This window comes from Enhydra lutris, unplaced genomic scaffold, assembly GCF_002288905.1.
Source record: "Enhydra lutris kenyoni isolate GAN:26980312 unplaced genomic scaffold, ASM228890v2 scaffoldscaffold6, whole genome shotgun sequence".
Lineage (NCBI taxonomy): Eukaryota > Metazoa > Chordata > Mammalia > Carnivora > Mustelidae > Enhydra > Enhydra lutris.
Window position 1 is genome coordinate 20,441,531 of NW_019154090.1, and position 12,672 is coordinate 20,454,202.

The window sequence follows — 12,672 nt, forward strand, 5'->3', positions numbered from 1 at the left end:
ATGCAACTGATTTCTGTGCATTGATTTTATATCCTGACACTTTACTGAATTCCTGTACAAGTTCTAGCAGTTTTGGAGTGGAGTCTTTTGGGTTTTCCGCATATAGTATCATATCATCTGCGAAGAGTGATAGTTTGACTTCTTCTTTGCCGATTTGGATGCCTTTAATTTCCTTTTGTTGTCTGATTGCTGAGGCTAGGACTTCTAGTACTATGTTGAATAGCAGTGGTGATAACGGACATCCCTGCCGTGTTCCTGACCTTAGCGGAAAAGCTTTCAGTTTTTCTCCATTGAGAATGATATTTGCGGTGGGTTTTTCATAGATGGCTTTGATAATATTGAGGTATGTGCCCTCTATCCCTACACTTTGAAGAGTTTTGATCAGGAAGGGATGCTGTACTTTGTCAAATGCTTTTTCAGCATCTGTGGAGAGTATCATATGGTTCTTGTTCTTTCTTTTATTAATGTGTTGTATCACATTGATTGATTTGCGGATGTTGAACCAACCTTGCAGCCCTGGAATAAATCCCACTTGGTCGTGGTGAATAATCCTTTTAATGTACTGTTGAATCCTATTGGCTAGTATTTTGGCGAGAATTTTTGCATCTGTGTTCATCAAGGATATTGGTCTGTAGTTCTCTTTTTTGATGGGATCCTTGTCTGGTTTTGGGATCAAGGTGATGCTGGCCTCATAAAATGAGTTTGGAAGTTTTCCTTCCATTTCTATTTTTTGGAACAGTTTCAGGAGAATAGGAAATAGTTCTTCTTTAAATGTTTGGTAGAATTCCCCCGGGAAGCCATCTGGCCCTGGGCTTTTGTTTGTTTGGAGATTTTTGATGACTGTTTCAATCTCCTTACTGGTTATGGGTCTGTTGAGGCTCTCTATTTCTTCCTGGTTCAGTTGTGGTAGTTTATATGTCTCTAGGAATGCATCCATTTCTTCCAGATTGTCAAATTTGTTGGCGTAGAGTTGCTCATAGTATGTTCTTATAATTGTCTGTATTTTTTTTTTAAAGATTTGATTTACTTATTTGACAGAGAGAGATCACAAGCAGGCAGAGAGGCAGGCAGAGAGAGAGGAAGGGAAGCAGGCTTCCCGCTGAGCAGAGAGCCCGATGCGGGGCTCGATTCCAGGATCCTGAGATCATGACCTGAGCCGAAGGCAGCGGCTTAACCCACTGAGCCACCCAGGCGCCCCTAATTGTCTGTATTTCTTTGGTGTTAGTTGTGATCTCTCCTCTTTCATTCATGATTTTATTTATTTGGGTCCTTTCTCTTTTCTTTTTGATAAGTCTGGCCAGGGGTTTATCGATCTTATTAATGCTTTCAAAGAACCAGCTCCTAGTTTCATTGACTTGTTCTATTGTTTTTTTGGTTTCTATTTCATTGATTTCTGCTTTGATCTTTATGATTTCTTTTCTCCTGCTGGGTTTAGGGTTTCTTTCTTGTTCTTTCTCCAGCTCCTTTAGGTGTAGGGTTAGGTTGTGTACCTGAGACCTTTCTTGTTTCTTGAGAAAGGCTTGTACCGCTATATATTTTCCTCTCAGGACTGCCTTTGTTGTGTCCCACAGATTTTGAACCGTTGTGTTTTCATTATCATTTGTTTCCATGAATTTTTTCAATTCTTCTTTAATTTCCTGGTTGACCCATTCATTCTTTAGAAGGATGCTGTTTAGTCTCCATGTATTTGGGTTCTTTCCAAATTTCCTCTTGTGATTGAGTTCTAGCTTCAGAGCATTGTGGTCTGAAAATATGCAGGGAATGATTCCAATCTTCTGATAACAGTTGAGACCTGATTTAGGACCAAGAATGTGGTCTATTCTGGAGAATGTTCCATGTGCACTAGAGAAGAATGTGTATTCTGTTGCTTTGGGATGAAATGTTCTGAATATATCTGTGATGTCCATCTGGTCCAGTGTGTCATTTAAGGCCTTTATTTCCTTGTTGATCTTTTGCTTGGATGATCTGTCCATTTCAGTGAGGGGAGTGTTAAAGTCCCCTACTATTATTGTATTATTGTCGATATGTTTCTTTGATTTTGTTATTAATTGGTTTATATAGTTGGCTGCTCCCACGTTAGGGGCATAGATATTATAATTGTTAGATCTTCTTGTTGGACAGTTCCTTTGAGTATGATATAGTGTCCTTCCTCATCTCTTATTATAGTCTTTGGCTTAAAATCTAATTGATCTGATATAAGGATTGCCACTCCTGCTTTCTTCTGATGTCCATTAGCATGGTAAATTCTTTTCCACCCCCTCACTTTAAATCTGGAGGTGTCTTCGGGTTTAAGATGAGTTTCTTGTAGGCAACATATAGATGGGTTTTGTTTTTTTATCCATTCTGATACCCTGTGTCTTTGGATTGGGGCATTTAGCCCATTAACATTCAGGGTAAGTATTGAGAGATATGAATGTAGTGCCATTGTATTGCCTGTAAGGTGACTGTTATTGTATATTGTCTCTGTTTCTTTCTGATCTACTACTTTTAGGGTCTCTCTTTGCTTAGAGGACCCCTTTCAATATTTCCTGTAGAGCTGGTTTGGTATTTGCAAATTCTTTCAGTTTTTGTTTGTCCTGGAAGCTTTGAATCTCTCCTTCTATTTTCAATGATAGCCTAGCTGGATATAGTATTCTTGGCTGCATGTTTTTCTCGTTTAGTACTCTGAATATATCATGCCAGCTCTTTCTGGCCTGCCAGGTCTCTGTGGATAAGTCTGCTGCCAATCTAATATTTTTACCATTGTATGTTACAGACTTCTTTTCCCGGGCTGCTTTCAGGATCTTCTCTTTGTCACTAAGACTTGTAAATTTTATTAGATGACAGGGTGTGGACCTATTCTTATTGATCGAATAAGAACTGAACCTCCTGGATTTTGATGCTTGTTCCCTTTGCCATATTGGGGAAATTCTCTCCAATAATTCTCTCCAATATACCTTCTGCTCCCCTCTCTGTTTCCTCTTCTTCTGGAATCCCAATTATTCTAATGTTGTTTCGTCTTATGGTGTCACTTAGCTCTCGAATTCTCCCCTCGTGGTCCAGTAGCTGTTTGTCCCTCTTTTGCTCAGCTTCTTTATTCTCTGTCATTTGGTCTTCTATATCGCTAATTCTTTCTTCTGCCTCATTTATTCTAGCAGTCAGAGCCTCCATTTTTGATTGCACCTCATTAATAGCTTCTTTGATTTCAACTTGGTTAGATTTTAGTTCTTTTATTTCTCCAGAAAGGGCTTTTATATCTCCCAAGAGGGTTTCTCTAATATTTTCCATGCCTTTTTCGAGCCCGGCTAGAACCTTGAGAATCGTCATTCTGAACTCTAGATCTGACATAGTACCAATATCTGTATTGATTAGGTCCCTAGCCTTTGGTACTGCCTCTTGTTCTTTTTTTTTGTGATGAGTTTTTCCGCCTTGTCATTTTGTCCAGATAAGAGTATATGAAGGAGCAAGTAAAATACTAAAAGGGTGGCAACAACCCCAGGTAAATATGCTTTAGCCAAATCATAAGAGATCCCAAATCGTGAGGGGGGAGAAAGGGGATAAAAAGAGGTTCAGAAAGAAAAAAAAAAAGAAACAATTAAAAAAAGAAAACCAATAAAGAGAAAATATAAAAAGAAAAAATATATATATATATATGTTAGATAAACTAGTTAAAAAACGTTAAAAAAGAAAAGGGTAAAAGTTAAAAAATTTAGCAGAAGAAGAAAAAAAAATTGAAAAAGAAAAAAAAATTAAATTAACTGCAAGGCTAAAGAATCATGGGGAGAAAGCCATGAGTTCCGTGCTTTGCTTTCTCCTCCTCTGGAATTCCGCTGCTCTCCTTGGTATTGAAACTGCACTCCTTGGTAGGTGAACTTGGTCCTGGCTGGGTTTCTTGTTGATCTTCTGGGGGAGGGGCCTGTTGTAGTGATTCTCAAGTGTCTTTCCCCCAGGCGGAGTTGCACCGCCCTTATCCGGGCCGGTCTGAGTAATCCGATCGGGTTTGCTTTCGGGAGCTTTTGCTCCCTGAGCACTTTCCGTAGAGTTCCGGAGGACGGGAATGAAGATGGCGGCCTCCCGGTCTCCGGCCTGGAGGAGCCGAGAGCCCGGGGCCCCACTCCTCAGTGCGCCCTCAGAGAACAGCGCCGATTTACTCCCGTCACCCTGCCTCCGGCCGCGCTCCGAGCTGACCGAGCCTGCGACCGGTTCAAGGTAACCCCGAGCTTAGAGCTCACTCCTCGGCTCTGTCTCTGTAGCCGGCTTCCCCGTTCTAATACCTGTAAGCTCTGCGACACTCAGACACCCCCGATCCTTCTGTGACCCTGTGGGACCTGAGGCCGCGCTGACCCCGCGTGGGCTTCACCCCGGTTAAGCCTCTGGAGCGATGTCCCTCAGCGGAACAGACTTTTAAAAGTCCCGATTTTGTGCTCCGTTGCTCCGCCGCTCGCCGGGAGCCGGCCCCTCCCCCCGCAGTCTATCTTCCCGTCACTTTGGATTCACTTCTCCGCCAGTCCTACCTTTCAGAAAGTGGTTGATTTTCTGTTTCTAGAATTGCTGTTCTTCTTCTCTTCGATCTCCCGTTGGATTTGTAGGTGTTTGCAATCTTTAGATAAGCTATCTAGCTGATCTCCCACTACCTGAGGTAGTCTCAGCCTGCTACTTCTCCGCCATCTTGACTCCTCTCAGCCCTGGTTCCTTTAAATGAGAAGCCACACTAGGGGCATCCTTGATACTGGACTGTTCCTTATTTTTTTTTTTAAGATTTTATTTATTTATTTGATAGAGAGAGATCACAAGTAGACGGAGAGGCAGGCAGAGAGAGAGAGAGGGAAGCAGGCACCCTGCTGAGCAGAGAGCCCGATGCAGGACTCGATCCCAGGACCCTGAGATCATGACCTGAGCCGAAGGCAGCGGCTTAATCCACTGAGCCACCCAGGTGCCCCCTTATTTTTTTTTTAAGATTTTATTTATTTATTTGACAGACAGAGATCACAAGTAGGCGGAGAGGCAGGCAGTGAGAGGGAGGGGGAAGCAGGCTCCCCACTGAGCAGGGAGCCCGATATGGGGCTCGATCCCAGGACCCTGAGATCACGACCTGAACTGAAGGCAGAGGCCTTAACCCCACCCAGGGGCCCTTGGGCTGTTCCTTATTTTCAGATCATATTTCTGCTAAAAAATTAATACTTTCAGAGAGAAAATACATCATGTGTTCACACTGATACTTATGACCCAAATTTAGAATTACAGGACTTTTAATTTTTTATTTTATGTACATATATATATGTATTTTATATATGTGTGTGTGTGTGTGTGTGTGTGTGTGTATATATATATATATATATATATATTTTTTTTTTTTTTTACTTAGAGAGTATACGCACAGTGGGGGAGGGGATCTTAAGTAGAGAGAGGGAATCTTGAGTAGGCTCCACGCCCCAGCACAGAGCCTGATGCAGGGCTCGATCTCGTGACCCTGAGATCATGACCTGAACCAAAATCAAGACTTGGACATGTAACCAACTGAGCCACCCAGGTGCCCTCTGATTTTATATTTTTAGAACTTGTCTCTTATGCTGGAAATCCTGGTTTCTAACAACAGTAACATAATTGCTTGCATATTTATAGATATATATTTATATCTTCAGAATAGCCATACCAATGTCATTACTGACAATATAATTGCTGAAAACAGCAGGATTTCTTTACAGTCCTTTTTTGTTCTTAGGCTATATCCCACGAAAGATGTACATTCAACTACTGGTTTCTTTCCTCATTACTATGAAAAAAGTCACTTGAAATAAAATCACCTAATTAAAGTCAACTCATTCGAGATGTAAAATAAGACCTCTCTGTGCAAGTAAGCTACCAAACTGATAATTAGGTTCACTTGTTTCACTTTGCCTTTGATTTTTAAGGACTGTGCTCTTATTTTGAATAAAATCTTGTTTTATAATTGCATATAACATATATACAATTCCAAAGCCCAATATACAATATTTGTACATTGTATTGTATACTGTTCATTTAAAGTCACAGTCATAGGAGAAAGAAGAAGAGGGAAATTGCAAAGCTCCTCTGGCCAATACAGACAACAGAAAAAGAGTTAGTTGAACCTTCATTTTTAAAACAGAAATGTCAAATGAAATGTTATTACTTAGGCAATACACAATTAAGCAAATCTACGGATTAATATTTTTATTTTAGAGATGCCACCTTTTTAAAAGATTTTTTTTTTACAGCATATGATTACATCTCTCTGAAACCCAGATGACTTTAAAGAGTCCTTTGTTTCAAGTAACATTTGCAGGCAAAATCAGAGCAGGAGTCCCACATTTTCTCCGAACAGGCTCTTGGAAAGGGCTTTCTGCTGTTCTCCGGAGAGTGTCTGCTTTTCCAAACTTTCAGGGCAAGAGGGAACACCTCCTTCTTTTCTGAGATTCTTTTCACTAGAAATTGTCAGTAAGGAGGCTCTCCATGCTCAAGGCCAAGCCCTGGAATCCCATCAGACAGTAGAGAGTGAGAACAGCAGGCCTGGCAACGCCAACTCAAAATGTGCAAAGGAAAAGAGGATTGAGAACTTTTCGCATTCTGTTCCCAGAGCTTACAAGTGGCCAAGGCCAGGGTACTTTACCTTCCTCAGCTAACCGCTCTGCTCTTATCTTCTTCACTCAAGCAGGCTCCTTTGGAAGCACTTTTGATTTGGGTCCTTCTCCAAAATCGGCCCTGAATTCAGAAAAGAAACTGTGGAGTGTTTTGCATTCATGTCTTCTTTGGTGAACCCCCAAAGAGAGGGGCATGACTTTGAGGCACCAAAGGGTCTGTTCACTCATCCTGTTTCCAGAACTCATGCTCGGCACACACAGAGGGGATGCCAGGATTCACTGGGTGTAGTTGGCAGGTCCCCAAATTTCCCAGTGTACCTCAATAATCCTGTAAGAGCTCCCCTACTGTCAGACCCAGAATGTGGGTAAAGCTGTCAAAGAGAAGAGAGCAGATCTTCCTCCTCCTTGGAGGCCTTTGCATATATTCTGGTCAATTTTATTCAGATTCTTATTTCTGTATTTTAGCAATCAGGTATATCTCCTCACAATGGCTAAAGGCAGACAAAGGCAGACAGAATCACTACCAACAAAAGGACTTCCTTAGTTCATACTCTTGGAATGTCCTCTACTATGAATAGTGACCAGGGCATGGATATTGCTGGCCCAATTATAAAGTCTTCTAGATTTAACAATACTTATATGAAACCCAGTCCAAAGTATTGCTGGTGTCCCAAGCTGGGGAATGATTAGCTGGTCAACTCCTCCTCCCACAGCTAAAGTCAAAAAGTTTCAAGAAGTTCCTCTAGACTAAGGAATGCCCATCAACTTGACTCCTAGGCAATCCCCAGATGGTTGCCCAGGCTGGGAAAGGGCAGGCAGGATCCAATACTGCCCACTCCCAGCCAGGTGGTCATCAAAATGTGACGCAGGCTGGAAAGAGCCGAGCAGGTGAATTCATCTTCCAGACAATTCTTGTTGTCCAGGTTGAAGAATGGCTGGAGGGAGAATCCCACTGCATTTCCTTTGGAAGGTGTCCAAAAGGCTGTTTAGCTAGGCACCAGCCAGAGGGAAGCCCCTCCCCCATCCTGTTAGCATTCCTGAGAAGAATGTGCAAGCACTAATGCCAAGAAAATGTCCTCCCACCCCCACCTTCTTGACCGGAAAGAGTCAACGTGTAGGTAAAAGATGATCTTTTTAGATTTCTCCAAGGACTATTGAGTAGTCATGGGGAGTCTGCGTGTCCCTCTGTCTCTGTCTCTCTCCCCAGCTCATGTTCTCTCTCTCAAATAAATAAATAAAATCTTAAAAAACAATAAAAGTTTTATTTATTTATTAGAGAGAGAGCGCACAAGTGGGAGGAGGCGAAGGAGAAGCAGACCACCTGCTGACCAGAGAACCCAAAGTGGGGCTTATCCCAGGACCCCGAGATCATTACCTGAGCAGAAGGCAGCTGCCCAACAGACTGAGCCACCCAGGCGCCCCTAGTGGGTTGTTTGTAAATAATTGACTTGTGTTTACTTTACTGATATTTTTAAGTAAGAGTGGGCTAGCTATAGTTTTGTGTGCCTATGCGCAATCAATCAGATTTTGATAGCAGTTATGCATAAAAATAATTTAGAAGATTTCTTTTGTTTTCTGTGCTCTGAAAAAGTTTAAGGGACATTGGAAGTATCCGGTCTTTATTTATTTTTTTTAAGATCTTCATTTATTTATTTGACAGAGAGAGACAACAGGAGAGGGAATACAAGCAGGGGGAGTGGGAGAGGAAGAAGCAGGCTTCCCGCTGAGCAGGGAGACGGATGTAGGGCTCAATCCCATGACCTTGGGATCACTACCTGAGCCGATGGCAGACACTTAATGGCTGAGCCACTCAGGTGTCCATGAAGTATCGTCTTTAAAGGCTAATAAAATTCTGTGCACTTAATGGGACCTGGAGTTTTCTTGAGGGGCAGCTCTGTGACAATGGTCTTTAGTTTCTGTATGGAAATGGGTCTGTTTAGACTATATATATCCTTATTAGGGTCAGTTCTGGTAAATTCCATTTTCCTAAAAAAATGATGATCTTTACCTATATTTTCAAATGTATTTGCAAAGAGTTGTACAGGGTAGCTATGATTTTTCTCATTTTAATAATTATTTCCTTATTATTTAGTGTATTCTTTCTCTATCCTACTTTCCAGTAGTCTTAAATTGTTGTTGGTCTTTTTCTAGCAGGTTTTCTAGTATTTCTTTCTTAAATTTTTTTTCAAATAAGCTTATTTTATCATTTTTGTTTTTTTATTATTCAAGATCTTTGGTCAACTTTCTGGTAATAAATTACACAGAGTGTTGTTAGAAAGTCTGATGACATCTAATTTTCTTGATAGTGCAAGCCATTGTGTCTTTTTGCCTTGAGGCCCAGAGGATTTATTTGCCTAGGATTTTCTTAGAGTTGACTCCTCTGAGTCCTTACCAAATGCACACACAGTGTGTCTTTTTTCTTTTTTAAAGATTTTATTTATTTGACAGAGAGGGATCACAAGTAGGCAGAGAGAGAGAGAGGAGGAAGCAGGCTCCCCGCCGAGCAGAGAGCCGGATGCGGGACTCAATCCCAGGACCCTGAGATCATGACCTGAGCCGAAGGCAGAGGCCTAACCCACTGAGCCACGCAGGCGCCCTCACACACAGTGTGTCTTTATGGTACTTGTATTCTAGCACTTTCTCTTTAGGGGAAAATATTATCCAATTACCATTTTAAATATGAATTTTTGCTCCATTGTTTTTCTTCTTTCTTTACAATATAAAATTCAGTATGTCCATTTTCTTCAACTACATTCAACTTGATTAGATTTCCTTTGCCTCTTTTCCTTATCTGTAACTTTCTCTTATTTTCTTTCATTTGGTTTTTCCTTTTTTTCTTTCCAGTGGAATATCTCTCCCCTTTGCGCATCTTGGATTTAGGTTACTGAGATCATTTTTCTTTTACATTCAGTTTCTTTCCTGGGTCCTGTCAGTGCCCATTTCACATCCGCTTGGTCCTTTGTACTCAAAGCTTCTCATTTGTTTTGTGGTGTCGTGACAACTGCATTTGCTTGTCTAATTATTTTAATTCCTGTTGGAATGCTGCATTACAATTTTCTTCTGGCTCTTTCTCCCCTGTGTTTTCTCTGCTCACAAGTTTAATTTTGAATTTTCTGGTTTTGGTCTTTTCTTGCAGTATCCCCATTTGGGCGCTGGTTTTATTAATGTTCATATTTGGGCACGTTAGATTTACCTGAGCAACTGTTAGCAGGAGGGTATGCGTGAGGAGCAGGGCAGGGAGAGGGTTTCGGTGGGTCTCCAAGTCTCTCAGGGGCTCCTCCTCCTGGTGCTACAGTGAGGCTGATTCTCCAGTATTTGGCACCCTAGCGCGTCAAGCTTCCTCCATCCTCTGTCGATGAGTCTCCAGGTGCCAGCTCCTTCCACGCTTCCCCTTTACCACCTCGGACTGCCTGGGGGCCTCCCTCATTGCCAGAAAGGGAGCCTTTACAGGACTGTCAGCTCTGGTCCTGTGCACTTTCCAAACCCCTCCTCCCTTCTCCTTCATTGCCAGAGCCACCTTATCCAGGGATAAGCCTTTGTTATCTGGGTCCTGCTAAGGCTAGGACTCCTTGATCTTGTGGGCAAGTTATCTGCTTCCTAATGGCTTAAAAGCTTCTCACCCATACCCAGATTCCTTCCCAGATTTAACCTGGGCATCGGTGTCTGTAACAAATGACCACAAACATGGTACCTAATGCAACAGAAATGTATTCTCTCCAAGTTCTGGATACCAAATCAAGGTGTCATTGGGCCATACTCCCTATGACGGCTCTAGGGGAGAATCCTTCCCGGCCCTCTTCTAGCTTCTGTTGGCTCCTGGTGTTCCCTGGCTTGTGGCTGCCTTACTCCAGTCCCTGCCTCTGTCTTCACATGGCCTTCTTCCCTGGGTCATTTCTTTCATAAGGACACCAGTCATTGGACGGAGGGCCCACCCTAAATCCAGGTTGATCTCCTGTACAGATCCTTAATTCCATCTGCAAGGAACCTATTTCCAAATAAGGTCACATTCACAGACACTGGGTTACGGCATGGACCTGTCCTCTGGGGGGGACACAATTCAACCCACAACTGCATCACCTTGAATTTCCCTATAAACAGAGTCATCTTGACCTCATGGTGACTTTGGTCAGGGAGAATGTGTGCTTTGGGAAATGCCTCCTGAGCCCCTGGGCCTAGGAAAGGAAGAGGAGCCCTGATGGGCGAGGGGCAGAGAGAAGAGTGCTTGGGTCTTGGTGGCTGCTCGCAGACATAAGCGGCATTGGGAGAATAAAGGAGAGGATGTCATGGAAAGAAGAAACAGAAAGGAATGCAGGGAGGTCAGTCTACCTGTGGAATTTCCCAGGGCTCAGCAGTCCCTGTCCACTCCCAGGGCTCATCTCGGTCTGAAAGCTCTGGTTTGCCTCTGTGCCTACTTATGGTTACCATTCTGGCCTTGATTTTTTTATTCATTTCTGATGTCTATGATTTTCTATGACAGCTATGATTTTCTCTTTCAGGCTCAGCATTACAACTTTTTGTCTAGTTATACTTTTAACTTTCTGCCTAACTCTGTAGCAGGTTGGGGGCAGGGGTTCTTCTGAATCAGAGGTCTGCCGTGTTGGGTGGAAATCCTTAGGTGATTTCGTTTATTATCTCATTTACTCCTCTTACAGGATGAAAGAAATGATCATTGCCATTTCCTAAATGAAGGAGTAACTGTCACGCTATTCTCATTTCATACTGTTTTTCATTTTCCTACCAAATCCCTGTTTATTTTTTTTTATTTTTTTTTTAAGATTTTTTTTATTTATTTGACAGAGAGAGATCACAAGTAGACAGAGAGGCAGGCAGAGAGAGAGAGAGAGAGAGAGGGAAGCAGGCTCCCTGCTGAGCAGAGAGCCCGATGCGGGACTTGATCCCAGGACCCTGAGATCATGACCTGAGCCGAAGGCAGCGGCTTAACCCACTGAGCCACCCAGGCGCCCCCAAATGCCTGTTTAATACAAAGTTAATGACATTATTTGTAACCTGAAATTTTCATTGGAAAAATGCTCATTGCTGTTAACAGATGAGGCCTAAGAACTCTGCAGCTTAACACACTGAGAGCCTACTTCCTCACAGGGGATAGAATTTATAGGGCCTCTACTCCAGGAAGTCGTTTAGGGACCCAGTTCCTTCCACTTCGTGGCTCTGCACACCTCATGAGACTGAGATGGCTCGCCATTCAGCCAGTACTCAGGGAAGGAGGAAAGAGAGGTTTATAGAAGCCAGCTCTGGAAATAACAGGTGTCCTTCTGCCCATATTCCACCAGCCAGAACTCAGATGGCCAAGAGAACAATCGCAAGGGAGGCTGGGGAATGTGCAGCCGTGGGCCCAGGAGGGAGAATATACTTCGTACACAGCCAGGATCTCTGCTTACACTTTTGAATCCTCTGGCATCCTAGCATTTTCTAATTTTCTTGGACTGATTTAATGGCAAAGTTCTCTCATGAAAGATGTCACTTTATTCACTTAGTCCCTTAGGTAGGCATAAAATGATCTTTGCGTATTATATCTGTATGAATCTGGTTTCTCTGTTTCTTGGTTTGGCCTCGTCTACACATCTCTGAACGCTTACTGCACTCGTGTTTCACTTTCTTATCTTTTTCCCTTCTTTGTTGGTTCCTTTGGAAAAACTGCTTGTTTCCAGAGACGCCAGGAGGCAGAGGCGGCACAAGCAGGCAACGGAGTTACTCCTACCACCTTAGCCAGAGAGGGGAGGCCCCCGGATCACTCTTTGTGGCCGCCCAACCTTGAGAGCTGCCGTAACTCAAATCCAGAGCTGGGTGGTCCTAGAGACCCAGAACAACCCCTTGCCCAGGCTGTTTCCTCCTGCCACAAGAACACAAGAGCCCTAAGCTGGTCTGTTTCTTCACATTCAGCTGTAGTCATGCCCACTTCTCCAGGAACAACCGCAGCGGGGTTGGAGGGGAACATCAGATGCCTCAGTACAGCTGAGAGCAAGTCCTCAGTGTGGACTCTTGACCTGTTCCTCTCAACAGAGTGGACAGGCTACTCTCCAATGTTCTCTGGTCACAGATCTCGTCCTTTGGAAATCCGGTGAGCCCTCAGCAC